This window comes from Sciurus vulgaris, assembly GCF_902686455.1.
Source record: "Sciurus vulgaris genome assembly, chromosome: 8".
In the NCBI taxonomy this organism is placed as follows: domain Eukaryota; kingdom Metazoa; phylum Chordata; class Mammalia; order Rodentia; family Sciuridae; genus Sciurus; species Sciurus vulgaris.
The window spans coordinates 118985828-119002231 of NC_136468.1; the positions used below are offsets into that span (position 1 = coordinate 118985828).

At 40.7% G+C, this 16404-nt stretch overlaps 1 protein-coding gene across 1 annotated transcript in view; it reads right to left on the minus strand.

The window, feature by feature from the left end:
• Positions 1-15764, minus strand: part of LOC306668461 (uncharacterized protein) — a 61902-nt gene extending 46138 nt beyond the window's left edge. Inside the window, exons 1-3 of the mRNA XM_079151853.1 lie at positions 15218-15764; positions 7675-7939; positions 1286-1370 (exon numbers count right to left, since the gene is read on the minus strand). The gene's annotated coding sequence lies outside the window, so the exon portion shown is untranslated. The remainder of the gene's footprint in view (positions 1-1285; positions 1371-7674; positions 7940-15217) is intronic.
• Between the last annotated feature and the right edge of the window lie 640 nt (positions 15765-16404).

Here is a 16404-nt window from a genome sequence, read left to right on the forward strand (position 1 = left end):
ATGTGCATGTGTGATGTTGAGGAATTGAAACTAGGGCCTTGTGCATGTTAAACCACTAAGCTATATCTCCAGCCTACAGCTATTTTAAAAAAATCATACTTTTGGGGCTGGGGGTTTAGCTCAGTAGTAGATCACTTATGTAGCATGTGCGAGGCCCTGGCTTTGATCTCCAGTACTGGAAAGAAAATGAAAAAAGGCTTTTAAAAAATGACATGAAAAGCTTTTATGACATGAAAGTAAAATAAAATACAGGAATAAATATACAACTTGACAATTTTGAAAAATAAAATATGTCCACCGATACATTTCATCTCCCAGTGGTAGAGACCAGATACGAACTGAATTTCCCAGGAGGTGAAGCTGACAGAGCTGTCTACTGCTCTTAAAATCCAAAAATATCACACCTATGGAGTTTTCTCCCCTTTGACTATACTTGTTATTCCTTATAGAGGGCTAAATTCTGTTCTTTTTTTTTTTTTTTTGTGTGTGTGTGTGTGTGTGTGTGTGTTCTCCCTAACCCAGGATGTTCCTGTTTTGACTATATTTCTCAGGAGTCTAAAAAAACAGAATAATCCCTTATAGCTTAGATGTGGTAACTGGAGGCAGGTGGGGTATGGCTGGAGGAAGTGGCTCATCAGGGATGTGGCTATGGGGTATATATTTTGTATCTGGAGAGTGGAGTATCTGCTCTCTCTGCTTCCTGATCATCACAAGAGCTGCTTCTTTCCGCCACACTCTCCTGCCATGGTGTTCTGCCTCCCCCCAAGCCCCAAGGAATGAAGCTGGTTCTCTATGAATTAACACCTCTGAAACTGAGAGCCCTCAATTAAACTTTTCCTCATCTACAGTTGTTCTAGTCAGGTCCTTTAGTCACAGCAGTGAAAAAGCTGACTAAAACAAATTCCATTATCAAAGAAGAGTGAACTCTTGTAGAAGGTTCTTCAGAAATATTCTATTTCTGTCTGGGAAAACTAACAATGATGTTGAAGGAAAACCACATGGCCAATTTCAAAGCTCATGCCAGATCTTGGGCTTGGATGAAAAGAATTCAATTTGAATTTGTTTTATAGCTGCAATTAATTAGAAGTTAGCTTCCATACAACTGTGCACAAGAAAGTTCCTTAATAAAGTCAGTAATAGTCATAGAGCCTTAAAAGGGTTTGGGGTAGGGTTCATCCAAAGTTTCATCATATTTGATCCTGAACTGGAAGGGCTACCCATTCTACCCTTCACATTGGGTCTCAGAGCACACTAGGTAGCTCCCCTCTGGTGTGGCCTCCTTTACCTTTCATGGGCTGTCCCTGTAAATGGGAGTCATGGCAATGCTGATGCTCTTAGCTGGCTAGGAAAGCTACTGCTTTCCTAGGCACCTGAAAGGAAGAAAAGCACATGAGTTCAGCTTCTGCAGAGCTCCCTGGTGAAGGATCCACATTAGCCAAGATGATGAGGACTGCTCTTTACTGGTATCTTCAAACACACACACACACACACACACACACACACACACACACACAACTTCTGCCTTATTTCTCCATTAGGACCTAAATGGTATCTTTAATTTTATTAAATTGTCCTGAACAGCTGCAAGTCCTCCCCAGTAAATTAGTAAACAGCCTGATTTAAAAAGCATTCTGGGTTGGGTGTGGTGGTACAACCCAGCAACTCAAGAGGCTGAGGCAGGATGATCAACTGTACTGGGGATTTTAGGGACAGCCTGAATTACTTTAAAAGGTCAACAATTTAAAAGAGTCCATCCATGAACACCATTATTTCAGTCCTCTAGGAAGATGTTTTCTCAATTTTTATGAAATATACCAGCAAAAGCACATTCTGAAAATTAGGGTTGCTTTCAAGTATGACATAAGTTAAATAGGGGGAAATATGTTAACTATATATTTTGAAGAAATTTATGTAATTCTTTCCAATAGTTATATCCCTATCCCCCACTGAAATCCCCATCCAAATCTAATAGACATTATTTCTTAACACAAGGCAAATGGGGCTTTCTTATGATATCTCAGTTCTAATGTGATTCAATGCATAACTCTTGTGTTCAATTTCAATTTTTTCACAATAAAATGAACTATGAACTATTTTTAACTTAAATTATATTGTTTTAAAATATTATACTCTTGGCTGGGCTTGTAGCTCAGTGGTGGAGCACCTGCCTCACAGATATCAGGCACTGGGTTTGATCCCCAGCACCACATAAAACAAACAAATAAATAAGATAATTAAAGTTTAAATTAAAAAAAAAAAAAGAAAGAAAGAAACATATTGGAGACCTCAAAAAAAAAATACTGTACTCTTACTTGGCTAATTTCAGAAGGTTCACATTACAGTCTTAAATGCTTCATTATTATTGTTATATATGGAGACTCCTCCAGGATCACCCTATGGATACCAAAATCTATGAAGGCCCAAGACCCTTATATATAATAGCATAATATTTGAATAGCAGGTACGCACCTTTTCTCTTATTCTTGAATTCATTTTTACGTTACTTATAATAGCCAATACAAAGTAAATAAAAATAGTGGTTACACTGTTTTGTTTAGGGAATAATGACAAGTAAAAAAATCTGTACATATTCAGTACAGATGCAATTATTTTAATATTGAAAAATTATTATTTATTTGACAAATGACTTCTAAATCAACATAAAGAAATTATGATAACTTATATATACACTAATTCAAAATATTTTCACTAGGCCCAAGTAGAACATTTTCCAATCTTTTCTCCAAAAACACCTTTATTACTGAAAGAATGCCCCGAACTTATTTAGGTTTTTAATAAAAAAATCTAAAGTTGCTAATCAGAACTTCTAACTAGCACGAAATGCAGATGTAATATTTTTTACAGAATTTCAATCTGTGGTCAGCTGAATCCCTGAATACAATACCCACAGACACGGAGTACCAAATACACTGTTGCAGTTGACACTGTGAGCCACCACTTCAGATCCCTCCACTGAGGCCTGGATGCCACAGCAGCTGGGAGCACTGTCCAAGTGGAGGCTGCAGAGGAGACTCCTCTGAGCTCCCACCTGCCGGCTGTCACAGCCCATTAAACATCAGTGTTTGTGAGTGTGAGAGAGTTTGTATGTGTGGTATGTGTGTGCATGTGTGAAGGCCTGCTTATCTTTGAAGGCTATGACAGATTCAGGGTTCACACAGGGTCACCCGAGGCTGTCACTGGATGCTGCAGATCTCCCTGTGCACCCTCCTATTTCTTCCTACTCCCTTCCAATGATGCTGTGCCCAAGGACACTCCTTAATAACTGCCCACATGCTGAATCCCCTCTTAGTCTGCTTCCTCAGGACCCCTACCTGCCACACTTCTCTTCTCAAATTTTTTGACGTTTTTCTTTTCTTTTGTGGTGCATGGCTTCACTCATGCCATACAAGAGCTCTACCATTGAAACACAAAATTTGGACTCCCCCCAGCCTGAATTCTGATATTTTATGTGAAATAATCTCATACCAGCAATTAAAAAATCTGTGTCAATGGTAACCTGTTGCACACTTTTTGAAATATTATTATAGAAAATCTCAAACATACAAAATGAAAGAATATAAAGAACCCCTACATAACCAGCCACCAAAATTATATACTTGGAGCCAATCTGTTTTATCTGTATCTCCTACCTCTCCACACCAATTCTTTTGAAGCAAAACTCACATATTATTTTATCCAAAACCCTGCAGTTTCTCTAGAAGAAAATAACTTAAAAGAACAACCAAAATTATAATTTTATATTTTTGATTTGCCCGACTATCTCAGAAACAAAACAAAACATCCCTAGTTTCTTCATCCAGTGCAAGATTCAAATAATATCCCTACTCTATAATGTTAAGTCCCTTAAGTCTCTTTAAGATATAAGCTCCTCTTTATCTCTCCTTGAAACTCATCTCTTGAAGAGAATAGCTCATTTCTCTGTAAAGATACAGTCTAGATGTGTTGCTTTCATTCCTTTATTGCTTAACATGTTCCTCTGTGCCCTGAACTTCCTAAGAACTAAAAGTTATACCTAGAGGTTTGGGCAGATTTAGGCCCAATTTGGGGCAACACTTCTTCTTAAGTGGAGTTATGTATTTCTATCTGGAGACCCATAGTGTCTGGCTTTCTCTCTGGTGGCGCTAGCTGCCACTGATGATCTTATAATTCTTTGGAGTCTACACATATTCTACATTTATTCTACACATATTCTAAAAGAGAAACTTCTCACACCAATTATTTGGTGACTCTGAGGTATCACAGAGGAAAGGCAAAATACATGCTTGATTCTTTCCCTCCTCCACTGACATCACACTGAATGCCTGTCTATGTGTGTTTCTCTCTCTACCACATTGTCACATGTTTTCCTAAGCCACATGCACCAATGCACACCGACACTCTTTGGTACTTCTTGAGGGCTACAGCAGTGGGCTATGACTGGAACAGCAATGGTAAGAAGCCTCAGTTACCCCCAGCACCCTTTCAGATGCACACTCGGATACACATAACAATCCACATTGACTTAATTGCCTTCCACATGTTGAACCACAGATCAGGAATCAGAGTCAGACATCAAACAGACCCTGTCCTTGACTTTAGAGGCTACTTGTCTAATGGCTCAGGGAGGAGACTGCCACAAAATAATGAGTGCAAATGTATACGCACATGCATGAGACCACACACAAGGACACACTGCATTCTAACGGGTGGGGCAGCCAAGCCTCCATAGATGCAGTGCCATATGCAGTGGGTGGGTCTGGGAAGGTGGGTAGAAGGAAGACAGACTACAAGAAGCAGGAAGACAAATGGAGATGCCTTTCACTTGCCTTTGCAGGTTGATGGTATGCTGCACCATACTTCTGGCCTGCTTTCAACATGGAGCCCTAAGTAACGAGCACACACCAGAGCCACCCTGGATAGGATGAGGACATCCTATCTGCTGAAGTGTCTGTCTGTCTATCTCTCCCCTCCACCCTAGCTTGGCTATCAAGCTATACTCATCTAATAGAAGCAGAGGAGCTTGTTGGCCTATATCTATTGGCCAGGCTCCTTCCACTGCTATTAATCATCAGGGCCTGAGACTCCAGAGACCTCTGCCTTCCATAAAAACCTGACCAAACATCTGCACCTACAGATACAGAAGGAAACTGAAAGAAATAAACATAGGCTATGCATGGTGGTGCATGCCAGCAATCCTAGTTACTTAGGAAGCTGAGGTGGAGGATTGCAAGTTCAAGGCCAGCCTGGGCAACCTCAGTAAGACCCTCTCTCAAAAAAAAAAAAAAAAAAAAAAAAAAAAAAATTTTTTTTTTAAAGCGTAGGGAAATTATCTCAGTGGTGGAGCACCTATTGGTTCAATCATCTCCAATACCAAGAGAGAGAAACTTGGTCATAACATAACACTTATTTCACAATAAATATAACTGAATCTGCTTGGTACAGAAGAAAAGCATACCAAAAAACGCTGTATGAGCAAATGTTATGTAAATTTGTGTCTCTCTACTGTGTGTTCACCCTTGAGAAAACATCTGTCCCCAGGAGCAATCTGCTAGGGGCAAGGAAAAAGTCTTCAGGACTCTGTCCTGCCTCCTACTGTCAGTCACTCTTTACTTTAGGGGATGCTACTACCCCAAGATAGCCTTCTCCCAGTATGAGCAGAAAGAGGATCCTTGGTGTGTACTAAATGATGACTCACTGACAAATTAAAATAAGATACCTCACCCCCAGCTTCACACCCTCCCAGCAACATATGGTCCTTGTTCTCCTTTTCAGAGGGAAAAGTCTGTGATTAGTTATAGGGAGAAGCTGCCAGGAAGAGTTCTGGGCTCTTTCCTGGGTCTGATAAAGTTATTTTTGGAAGAGGACACGGTGCCTTCAGTAAAGAGCCCATCCTAACCCTGCTTTCATCTCTCATTTGCCATCTCCCAGGCAACCTGCCCTGTCCTCTCCATCATCCTTTCCTTTCTATTTCATCATCAGCCTCCACCTGACCTCTGCTTCCTGGCACCCACCCACCAAGCCTTCCTATACATGGGGCTCATCTCTGAAGAAACCATTTCTGTCAAAGACACTAACTATATAGTTCATGATGTTAAGGAATATAATTTTTAAAGGTAAACTAGAAGATTTCCATTTGGGTTTTGGTTTTTTTTTTTTTTTGTTTGTTTGTTTTTAAGAGGACTTACGTTTCAGAGATGTAGTTTGAAATACTACAGAAGAGGTATGCTGTCTGCAACTTGAGAAAAAATGATCTGAGTTACAGATCATTGAAGATGAGTGATGAGGAAAGAGGAATTTATTATACTACTCTGTCTACTTTTTTTCCATCTGTCTGAAAAATTTCCATTAAAATAAAAAAAAACTTTAGAGCTGGGCAAGTGGCACATGCCTGGATTCCTAGCAACTCAGGAGGCTGAGGAAGGAGGATTGCTAGCTAGTGAAACCCTGTCTCATAATAAAAAATAAAAAGGAGTGTGGATGTAGTTCAATGCTAAAGCGCCCCCCAGTGGTATTCCCCAGTATAAAGAAACTCAAAGGATTCCTTTGGCTATGAGATCAGGTATGGATGGCCTGGCATTCAGCTTCCCACCCTGTCTTTCCAATTGCACCTCCCATCATACCCCCTGCTCTTCCACTTGCTTCAACATTGCTTTCTGAAAGTCTAATGTGTGTTGCCTCTTGCTAGGCACAACACCCACTCTTAGAGCTGACAGATAAAGTGCAGACTCTCCTAACACACTCACTCCAGGGTAAATATCTATTTTTTCTTATTATTTATTTTTATTTTTTTGGCAGTCAGGTTACAGGGAATAGGAATACACAGATGTCCTGATGAACACAGGCCTAGGATGTAGGCAAGCAGAAGGGAATGTGATCTAGCTAGGGGAAGGGAAGACCAGGAAGGCTGCCCAAGGCAGGTTACACCTGTGCACAGGAATGTTATCTCTTTTCCCTGAATCCCACCTCTCTCCTTGTGTAAATACTTCACTGCCTACAATTTCCAAATCCTACTTCCTGGGATGCTCTCCTTGCCCCCAATGCAAGGTGTGGTCCCACTAGTATCCTGTCAACTGTAGCCACATACCCAAATGCCTACAGAAAGCAGTTAGGTATCATGGTTGAGGGTGCAAGACAAGTCCAAAACCAGATGGAGAACCAGAAACACATGTCCCTTCTAAAGTACAGCCCATTGTGGTTGGGTATAAATGCAGACAGCCTCCACTATTTAAAGCAAAGCTGGCTGAGGCAGGAGGATTGTGATTTCCAGGATAGTGTGGGATATAGAGTAACACTGTATGTCCAAAAAATGAAAAGCAAAGCTGGACTTTACATGCTATATATACCTTTTTATTATCAATGAAAATTCATATAAAATCAAGATATATGAAATCTCCAAATTGGAAAAATTTGGCTGAAATATTTAAAAAATATTTTTAAAATGCTGACTGCAGAGGAGCCCATTTATAGTCCCAGCTACTTAGAAGAATGAGGCAGGAGGATCACTTGAGCCCAGGAATCCAAAGCCTGCCTAAGTAACATAGCAAGAGCCCATCTCAAAAAAATAAAAAAATTAAAATATTTTGTGGGACAAACTAAATGTGTCTTGTAACTTAAATTAAGCTTCAGACTAAAAATTTGTAATTGCTGATCTATTTCATATTCCTCAAGACTTACCAGGGAATGGCTGGCCTCCATCTTCTTAGCAGCTCCTAACAGATGGAAATCTTGTTTTGTCCTGGTCACAGTAGTGAAGCACTGAAAACCCTTTGTTGCAGTGAACAGGTTCCTCTCAAACCAGGCAGTCTCGACTTGCCTCCATCTCCAGCCGAGCAGGCAGAGTTGTGGTTCCTTTCTTCTTCTGTAGTGTGTGGCTAACAGACACAAGAGAGTGTGTAGAAATGAGCCTGGTCATCTGGAAGCTTTCTGTGGTGGGTCCTTTCTAAAGCAGAGAAGAGCAGATGAGGCTCTAGTGGACTCTCTCAGTGGATACCACTCACATTCCAGCACAGGCTGCTCCATCTGTAGGTACTGAGAACCCAATTCACACAGTAGAGGAACACAGGTTCTTTGTGTTCAACAAATGATGGAAGAAGAAAACCGAGGCTCAGAGAGGTTAAACAATTTATTACAAATCCCACTAGAACTGGAATTCAAACTCTAGCTGCCTCAGTTCAAAACCAACATTCTTCCCATTACAGAAGGTCTCCTAGAAATGTTCCAAATTGTAAGTGATGCTGCATACAAAAGTAGATGATGTGGGAGAAAGACTAATGAACTTTGTTTTGGGTTAAAAAAATAAATAAAAACAGGGTTCGTGATGCAACACTAGAAGACAATTAAAATGAGTGAACTACTGATACTCAGAACAATTTGAATGAATCCCAAAGCATGATGCTAAGTGAAAGAAGTCAGTCTCAAAAGGTTTCATATTGTATGATTTCATTTTTGTAACATTTGGAAAAGATAGAAGTGCTGTGATGGTCAACGAGCCAGGCAGCAGTTGCTAGGGGACAGGGCTGTAGGAGAAACGACCACAAGGAAGAGCATGATGGAGTTTTTTTTGAGATAAGACTAATCTGTATCCTGATCAAAGTGGAGGCTGCATGAATCTATACATTTGCCAAAATTTGTAGACCTGTATGCAAGCACTTATACACCCTTGCAAATTATAATACATGTTAATGCAAACAAAACACAATAATGCTGAATCCTAGATTTGCCCCTTATTAGCAGGGTGCCCTCAGAAACATTCCACGAGCCTCATGAGCCTCAGTCTTCCCACTGGGTAGAAGAGTGTGATGAAATGAAGGATGAAGAATGCTGGGCACTCTTAAAAGTGATGTTAGTAAGAAAGGACTGCTCCTGTTAAACTCCTAAGAGTCTGAACTCAGCAATTCAGCACCATACCACACAGGCAGCTGTGTTCAACACTGGATCCCAGTTGGGGAGCAGATAAAGGCACTGTGTCCTTAGAGGGGGTAGCTTATACCATGGGACATTCCCCCATGGTTTGACATACCCTTTAACCTCTCTTCTTCATACAGTACAGGAATACACTGGGTAAATAAACCAACCAATGAGAGGCCCCTGAGAAAGGAGGTGGCAGACTCTGCATCCAACAGCAGGCACAGTCCCTAAGGCGCCCCAGGAGCCCTCACTGCATCATGAGATCTGAGTGATACCACTTGCGAATCTGGTTCAAGTCCTCCACAAAAGGTGCCTGGTGGCAGTGATATGGGTTGGCAGCAGCAGGACACAGGACCTCCAGAATTTTAGAGATTCAGTTAAGCTACAGAGGCAAAGGAAAGCAGGGTGGTGGCAAGAAATAAAAGAGATACTCAGAGCACCTCAGTGAACTCTCTCTGGAGTTGGTGCATGAAGGTCCACCTCCCCATGAGTGTGTTTTCATCTGATGCTGACGTTTGTGATTTCATTTAAGATACGAGTTTTGAAGGAAGGCCATGAACGCAGCTTTCGTTTTAATCTCAGAGGAATCAGAACTACTGTGAGCACCCAGGCTCAGCAAGGTTGTAACTATACATCATCATTAACTGTGCACAAAAGTAAAAAGTCAAAAATGAGACAAAGCTACTAGTCACACAGTCAAGAAAATGTTAAGAACACAGTCTGCACTGACACTTGCACAAAAGAGCACAGCATCACTGAGTCCATTGATGTTTTTTAAATTGTACATATACATAACAAAGGGTACCACTTAAACCAATTTTGATTGTGTAAGTCAGTGACATTAGGTACCTCCATACTGTTGCATAACCATCACCCTATCTACTTCATCACTATATTTAACCCATGCAATTGTGCAATTGTGTTTTAATTCTTACATTTTTTTTCTGGGAAGACAAAATAGATATCATCTCATCATCAGAAAAAAAAAAAAAAGACAAATGATAGAGTATGCATACAACTAAGCAGCAAAGATGCTCTCAATCCTAAAATTCTCAGAGCCAGCAGAACAAGTAATTCTACTTGTACTGTTCCAGCTGCTTGTGGGAGAAATTAACCCAATAAGAGACAAATTCTGAGTATAAGTGCAAAAGGCATAGACTATAGGTGCAGTGGATCTGGACAGATTCATACAGGTCATGCCTAGACATTCAAAAGATCATTCCTCCCAGTTCTCTTTTCTGTCTAATGCACTTAGCATTATCCTTGGCATTCAACCCTCGACTATAGTAATCAACTCATTCCAGGGGACTTTAATGGAAATTTACCAGATCTTAATTTTTTTCATTCTTCTCCCTTCATGTTCTTTGTTCTTAATTGATATTAATCATACTAAATAGCATAAGCTCAACCAAATCCCTTTGATTCAGTAGGTAACCTATACCTTAAAATAACCTCAGGGATGTTTCAAAACAAACACTCTGAAGAAAAAACCAACTGCTAAACTTCCTGGGTTTGAACTAAGAACTATACACAATTTAGCAAGCAGACATAATCCAGATTAGTAGTTAAAGACCTTAAATATAAAAGGACTCACGTGGGAAGGTATGGCATCACTGTGATCCTTCAGTGTCACTTTGTGGAAAGTTATGCCCATACTCCACCAATACTGGTCCTCCTCCTCAGGACAGTTTCGAGACATAAGGCCTAATAGGAAAAATAATAAGACTTCCTCTAACTGGCTGAGGCTCATTCCTAAAAAGGTGTTCTTTTTCATCCACACAGATGCAGAAAGTGAGAAACAGAAGAGGCAACACTTTCTTTTGAGGGGAAGTTTTATAGAATATAATTCTTGTTTAAAATAAGTCCAGAAGTTGGCATATTTTTCTGTTATCAAACCAACCAAGAGCAGACTAGACCCAAGTGGTGCTGATAACACCTAGATTTCACATGCCGAGCTGAACAGCCTGATGCTTCCTCCTTCAAGGAAGAACATTCTGGAGTAAATGTTAACAGGTTAAGAGAGACTGTAAACACTTGCACAGTGTTGGTGGGACTACAGGCTAATACAACTACTCTGGAAAGCAGTTTGGAGATTTCCTAAAAAACTAGGGATAGAACCACCATAAGAACAAGCCTTTCTACTCCTAGGTATTTTCCCCAAAGAACTGAAATCATCATACTGTAGCAATATAGCCACATCAATGTTTATAGCAGCACAATTCACAATAGCTTAATTATGGAAGCAATCCAGATGCCCACTGATAGATGAATGGATTAAGAAATTTGGTATATGTATACAGTGGAGTTTTACTCAGCCACCAAAAATAATGATATTATATGGCATTTGCTGTTATATGGATGGAAATGGAGAATACGCTAACTGAAATTAGCCAAACTCAGAAACTCAAAGGTAAGATGTTTTCTCTCATATGCAGAAGTTAGAATTAAAAAAAAAAGGAAAGGGAGGGAAGGATAAGACTACACAAAGAACTGATCAAATACAAATTACTAGACCAGTGAAAGTAAGTCTAGTAGACTGGACAGAGGTGGGGAGAGGGGAGACGGGAGGCAAAAGGGGAAGGAGAGGGGATCATGAACTGAAATTGACTGCTGTGCATGTATGAGTTTGTTGGGATGAAGCCAACTATTATGTATAACCATAAAGCTCTAATTAAAAAAATTTTAAAAAGAGAGACAGGAAGTAAAATGGAACTCCACTCCATCTAAGCACCAGCTGCATACCCCAGCATCTGAGGTTCTTACCCCAGGGTGGCCGGACCCACCTTCCCAGCTTCCACTCCCAGGCCTCCCACACTGCTGTTCTAAGCTTCAGTCTTAAAGGACCATTTATTTATTCACTGTAATTTCCCTCCTTCAAACATCTGTTCATGTTGCTTCTGCTGCCTTCACTTCATGGGCCACCATCAAAATCCTTCAGATCATTTAAAGTCAACATCAAATACCACTTCCTCCAGAACACTGTGAGACCCTATGAACAGCTCGAATGGTAACTTGTATATAGCTCTTTAGGTGTGTCTTTCATACTCTCATGAACTATGAGATTCAAAGAGCTGGGCAGTAAGGTGTACGCATAGTCCCAGCTACTCAGGGGGCAGGAGGAACACTTCAGCCCAGGTTGAGGCCAGTCTGGGCAACATGTGAAATCCCCTCTCAAAGTATAAATAAATAAAAGGGTATATTAAAATTAAAAAATAAAAGTTCTAGGAGGCCAGGGCTGAATTTTGTTCATATATTTTCAGTAGCACCTGGTAAAATGCCATGCCCAGAGCAGTTATTCAAAAAATATTAACTGAGGGCTACAGATGTAGCTCAGTGGTAGAATGCTTGCCTAGCCTGTGCAAGGTTCTGGGTTCAAACCCCAGTATCACAAAAAATTTTTTTTTTTTTAAATTTGAATGGAATTGAATTCAAGAAAGAGGAAAATAATGAAGACTCAAAAAGACATGAATTCGAGAGAGTGAAAATTGTGCTGCATAGAACAAAAAAGCTAAGGCAAGACTCTTGATTTCAAAATGAAATTCAGTGCTATGAATGAGGTGTTCAGCTTTGACAGTCACATAATGGCAGGTAATACAGTAGTGGTCAGGAGAAGAGGATGGCAGAAGCTGAAAGGATCTTCGCTGGGATTATGGAAATTTATCAGATAATGCAGAGGAAGTGGCAGACCAGCTTCACCTGGGAAAGAAGCTAGACTTTGACTCAGGTTACCCAAGATTAAACCTCAACTCTTTCTTTTGACAGCTCATGATCTCAAGGACCAAATCTCCCCTAGTTTCACTTTCTGCAAGTAGAAAGAGAACATGCCCCATCTAGGAATTCCTGTGTCCATGCTAGAAACACCCTGCTGGCTATTAGGAAGACGGTGTTATATAGTGAGGCACCCTGATATTGCATCCTAATGTGGAGCAAATTATATTCCAGGCATGTCTGACTATGTGAGAAAGAACCCCAATATTATATATAACTATAATGCACTAACAAAAACATTTAAAAATAAACTGGGTGCACTGCAGCTATTTCTGTTTTCATCCTGCACAGCACTCTTCACAATCTGATTAAATATATACTTGTGATTTTTAGTTTAAAGTCAATCTTTCCCAAGAGACTCTGTCCCCCAAGGCAAGGCCAGTGCTGTTCTGTTCTCTAATGGAACAGGGCATGGCTCACATTGGATAATCAATAAATCTGTGACAAGCGAGCAGCACAAACTTAGTTATGATGACAACTTTTCCAGTAATTATAATAACAATGGCACCATTTCTGTTACTACAGAAATAAGAGATTGAATTTATGGAAGAAGAAAATAAACAGAAAGGGTAACATCAGGCAAGTTGCCTCTGGTCCACTGTCCTTGACGATAAGGTTCATGAATCAATCAGAATCAGCACTGGACGCAGAGTAAATACAGACCCATGAAGAACATATACCATCTATTCCAGAGAGCAGCTAGTGGGCAGACTTACTAGGGTCATAATGCAGGTGAGATCATTCCAGTGTTCTTGGGTTAGAGAACAAAATCCTTTCCAGAGTCTGGTGAGGCCTGGGTCTCCTGACACCTCTGGCTGAACCTGTAGTTCATTCCTTGTGCTCTGTCACCAGCATTCTTTGTGGTTCCTTGTGTCACAAGGCCTCCCATGACAGGGCCTTTGCACACATGGATCCCTGGCATGCTCTTCCCTTCAGTTCCTACCCTCCACTCCCAACCTGATACTTCTCCTAATAACCCCTGTAATACTTCAGGTCTAAACTCAAATGTCACCTCCTCCGCGAAGCTGTCCCTTCCAGACCAGATCAGACCATAATTAAAATCTCACAGGCTCTTGTTTATCACAACAATTTTTTCATAGTTTGACTAAATTATTTTTCCCCACTGGGCTATAAATCCTTCCTCTGAGTAAGAGCTTCAAAGACAGCTGGATGAATAAGTGAATGAATGAATGAATGCATGAATGAATTCATGTATTTATTGACCCACACTCACTGCTGTATTCTATGCCCTGTGGTTTCCATTGTGGAGGATAAAACGATGAAAAAAGTCCTGACACTCCAAAAGGCTAATGTGTTTGAAATATGAATAGAAGACAATGTACAAAAGATGACCAAAGGAGCTTTCAATAAAAATCCAGAGGGGGTCCAAACTTCAGCTATGAACAGTGGGGTCTGAACTGGACCACTAAGCCCCACTAACAGAGTCACACTTCTCTGATCCTCTGGTCAGAGGAGCACTAATGGAGCCAAAAATGATCTGAGTTTTGCCTTGGGTGGTTAGGGGAGTGAAGGTCTCCTTAGCAACAATGAGGAAACAAGAGACAAAGTCTGTTGACTGTTCTAGGAAGTGATGACCGCTTTCTGATTCCCAGCACCCACGTTTCATTCCCTCTACTAGACTTATTTTAGAAAAGCTCTCCATAGCCTGACTCTTATTTAATTAAGAGTGCTACTGATCGTTTGTTACTTCTTAGCCTCTGTCACCGACAAATGGCCTGTTATTGCTTCAAGTCACCAAGCTTCAATAATAGAGAAGAGAAAGATGAATCCAGGATAGGGAGAAAAGAAAAACAGGAATAAACTTGAAGTTTAGGTAGTATTTGAGAAACTGCAGTGTGACTGGTACTGTACTAAAAATAACTAAATATCCATTTCTGGGTTTAGAATATTCACAATACACACCACCCCCATCACCTGGTCCCAGCTTTCTCTCTGTAAGTGTTTTCTAGGTTCAGTCATACAGATTGTGACATTGTGGTTTTTTTTTCTTTCCTGAACGTGACTTTTTATTTTTTACAGACTGCATTTTGATTCATTGTACACAAATGGGGTATATCACTTCGTTTCTATGGTTGTGCACTATGTAGATTTTTAACTTTTGTGTAATCATACACTTTTGACAGCTCAGTATTGACTTTGTTGCCTGCTACTCCTAGGTACATCTGAGTCAGGTATACCACTCCTAAACTTGGTCACCTATCTTGAAAGGAGAGCTGTAACTTAAAGTGTTAAAGATGAATTAGCACTTAAGAGAGATTTTATTCCACATAAGTAAAACTGACAAAGAAAAATTCTGTCTTGAAAATGACTGTTCCTAAATTTATCTATTTCCTGTATTCTTGAAAACCCAATCCCATAAATTTAGTACAAAAGAAAAAAATATAAGGCGAACACTCCCCTCCACTACAGAGTGGGCTACTGTTCAGTGGGGGTGGGGCGGTGGGTTGGCTGTCTGTGCTTTGCGCTGCACTATGATCTGGTAACTCTGCATGAGGCACTGGCAGATAAACGTTTCACACACCTGCTGGGCAGTCGTTGATGCGCACCCTCCTCATTCTTCCTGAAAAAACAAATGAAAGTGCACATGAATGTGCTTGGCCTGGGGCAGTGACACTTGTGAGTCCATTCTGCTGTATTCTCCTTTGCTTCATCCTGGATAATCATTCTGTGGTAATTCATAAAATTAACAATTTATAAATCAGCCTTGGGACAATCAATCAGATCAAAAGGCTGGAAATAGAAGGCAGATAATATTTCTAGGCCAAAATGAATAATCTTAGAACATAATCTTAGAAAAGATGTAGTGTGCCCAAAATAAATGCAACAGAAAATATGAGAGCAGTCACTGAGGAGAAACTTAATGTCAACAGTCTTGAAGAACAGTTCTTACATCAAAAAAAAAAAAAAATTTCCCAAATGTAATAGGACACAGGTTTGAAACTCTGGTGTTCAAATACATGTGTTTGGACATGCTCTGGACCCTGGCGAACAAAGCTGAGTACCTTTATCTTTGACATAACCTGTTCACGTCTGCTTCCAGGAGGAGACTGTAGCAGCCTTCTGTGTAGTCATTCAGGGAAGTAGTCGGTGGTGAGGCAGGGCATGTCAGAGCACGCCCTCCAGTCCACTCCGACTGTGCGAAAGAAGCCTGGCACTACAGCGGGAGCAGACCCTGTCAGAACTGCCTCGCACACCGGGGTGGGAGAAGTTCAAGTATGTGTGGTCACCATGGCGGGTTTGGGATGTGAGGGCAGGGGACAAGGGAAGGGTGGGAAAAACTGTTCATGGTAAAAGGTGATACAATTGCCAGGATTGGGCGGGAGAAAAAGAAAGGGGTGAGGGAGGGAGAAAGAGAGAAACAGTTTGTTAGACAATGCAGTGCACAAGCTTCTCTAATCCCATCATGCAAGTGGGATTCACAGCTGATATTTACATTTCCTGCTTATCATGAGCTATGACCACAGTACCAGTTAGATTACTGTAGGGCAGGCAGGATTACACATCCAAGCAAATCAACATTCTGAAAACAGATGACAGACTCAGGCCAGAACCTCTCAAGATGACTGCAGAGTGGCTGGGTAGAAGGAGAAGAGCTCAGCCTGCTTCGAGAGCAAAACAACATACAGCAGCAGAAGTCAGTAAAACTTTCAGAACTTCAAGAATAAGTAACAGATTTACAGGGGTAGGAAGAAAAACCAAGGAAGACTG